The sequence below is a fragment of the Cyprinus carpio genome, chromosome A3, assembly GCF_018340385.1.
Source record: "Cyprinus carpio isolate SPL01 chromosome A3, ASM1834038v1, whole genome shotgun sequence".
Lineage (NCBI taxonomy): Eukaryota > Metazoa > Chordata > Actinopteri > Cypriniformes > Cyprinidae > Cyprinus > Cyprinus carpio.
In genome coordinates this window covers 9748245-9750924 of record NC_056574.1, presented here as the reverse complement: position 1 = coordinate 9750924, position 2680 = coordinate 9748245, and the positions used below count along the sequence as shown (strand labels likewise).

General features: G+C 40.2%; 1 protein-coding gene across 1 annotated transcript in view; it reads right to left on the bottom strand.

Moving 5' to 3' along the window:
* Nucleotides 1-2636: 2636 nt before the first annotated feature.
* The window catches only part of LOC109104920, a 4459-nt gene continuing 4415 nt past the window's right edge, over nucleotides 2637-2680 (bottom strand). Inside the window, exon 6 of the mRNA XM_042717658.1 lies at nucleotides 2637-2680. This exon is cut by the window's right edge and continues 161 nt beyond it. The gene's annotated coding sequence lies outside the window, so the exon portion shown is untranslated.

Here is a 2680-nt window from a genome sequence, read left to right as displayed (position 1 = left end):
ATGTTTTTCTGATAGTTTTTGTGGACTATTATTCTCGTTGGATTGAGCTTTTAGTCTGCGCAAGGCCACAGCTGAAACTGTCTCACAGATACTTATCAGAGAAATACTTACCCGATGGGGGTCCCAGATTACATCTTGTCTGATCAGGGATCACAGTTTGTCTCTTCAGTGTTCCAGGAGCTCTGTAAAAAATGGAACATCGGGCGCAAATTGACAACTGCCTACCATCCACAGACTAACCTCACTGAAAGGGTGAACCGTACACTCAAAACGATGGTGGCCTCGTACGTCAGTGACAATCATAAACATTGGGATAAGCTCCTACCAGAGTTCAGATTTGCTCTTAATTCTGCCGTCCATGAGTCCACAGGAGTAACACCAGCAGAGTTGAACCTCAATCACTTGCTCAGAGGTCCCATGGATGTGCTATTGCAACCACGAGATGTGTCACCTGATGACTCTTTCTATGACAAAGTGACAGAATTAAAACAAATGAATGAATATGTTGAGAAGAAACTACATTCAGCTCGTCAACGTCAAAAACGTAACTATGACAAAAATCGGAGAGAAGTGGTGTTTTAGGAGAAGGACCGAGTCTGGATGCGCACTCACCCTTATTCCAAGGCAATTAAGTTTTTTCAGCAAAAATTGCTCCAAAATGGCAAGGGCCCTACAGGATAGTCCAGAAATTAGGACCTTTGAACTATGAAATTGTCCTGGAGGACACTGGAGAAGACTTAAGAGTGGTACACGTCTCTAGGATTAAACCTTGCTTCCCCTCTGCACAGGTACTTGAAGCACAACAACGACATCGATTACTGGAAATCTTTAATGAGGACAGTGATGGAGAGGAGTTTCTTGGATTTACTGAGAAAAATATTGAAGACATCTGATTTGACGCCCTAATGGCCGGCTTTTCTTAAAGGGGGGGGAGTGTGACGATGTCATCATGAAATAAGCAATTAAATGTTCATTTATCCTAGATTATCAGTTATTTTTTCATTTGTAAAATAATGGTCATTATCATACTACTCTGTGTATATGATATGTGCATCTGCGGTCATCACCAAGATAATGACTTGAAGATGGGTATCGTCTTGAAGGACAGCCTGTGTCACCTTTATCTGGATGACGTGCGCTGCTCAAGGAGTTGAGGTGGCTGTCGGAAGTCAAGCCAGTGAGTACCTCGTGGAGTCTTCGGCCAAGTCTCCCCGCGATTTATTGTTTTATCCGTGGCAAAGTGTGTGGGATTGTCTGCGCTCTAATCAATCGTGCTCTGATTATTCAAAGGAAAAACATGTTATCCTCGCCATTGTGTTAATCATGGATGGTCGCTTAGACGCTGCAGGCTAACAGCACGAAAGTGAGCAGTTCTAAAACCTGGGCGGAATTTAACGGATTGGGAGCCTACAGCCTGTATAGTACTCAATGCCTGGGAAGTTCCACAAAACGGACCAGACTAGTAAAAGTAAACAGAGTTGTGGGAGTACACCACTAGGCCAGTTCTGATGACTGTTTTTCAAGTGACTTGACTTTTGACTTTTTGACTGTTCTTTTCATCGGGGAAATGTCTTTATATAGGTTTTCCCTTATTGACTATGGGAACTATATGTATTAAAGTGTTGGAATTACTGCTGATCTTGTGACTTGGAATAATTTTGTTTTTTTTTGTTGTAGCTTTGTGGTGGGTCAATTTGTGAACTATTTTTTCTTTTTCTTTTTCATACTCAAATCAAAAAGTCATTTTTGAGACATTTGAACTGTGTTGATATTTGTTAATATACATATTTGAATGAATTCTAGTTGTTTGTCATGTGTTGATTGTAGTAGTGGTCTATTTAAGAGAGTTGCTTTTGGGTATTATTGCATTTGCAATTCTTTCTCAAATAAGTGAAGGGGTTTCAGACAGACAAAACCACTGCACAAGACCTTTGAACGCCAGAACTGAACTAAATTAATGACAGAAATCCCGTCTGGCACCCCCAGCATAAAAGAAAACAACTCTCAAACCAAAGAGTGTGTTAAACCGCTACAGCTTTCATTGTGCTGGTGGAAGTAAGAATACACTGTTGAAGTCAGAACGGACGTTGCATGACGTCATGTGTAAAGGGTCTTTATGCTTGTTCTAGACGCATCGGTGCTGGGCGCAGACTCACACACCTCAGGAGCTAGAGAGCTGATTGAGACTCAGTATGAGCGACAGTGTTAGAGTTCAGAGCTGTTCTGTGATTCACTATATAACTAGACACAAAAACTGGACCGGGTCTCTATTTATACTTTGCCCACAGCTACAAAAAAATAGTAGCAAATGGATCTCTGCAGTTCACAGAAACTGAATCCAGGCAGCAGAACGGACTAGCAGCCGCTGCTTTGTTATAGATTTTTAATTTTGCAGTAACATCTAATAGCTTGCAGTAAAAGCTGATTACAGCTAACAAGTTATCCAGCCAAGAGATGCTTTTTTTTTTTTCATATGTAAAAACCCTACTTTGACACTTTTTGACTGAAAAAGACTCAAATAAGTATTCAGGAAATATCTGAAGAGCACATTGTGAATGATTATTTATGCACGCTCTGACATAAAAACATGTTTCAGCATGATGTAGGTGGAAAGACAATCATTCATATAATTTTCTATAAGTAAGGATTTAATATTATATTTTATGTATTCAGTACAGTA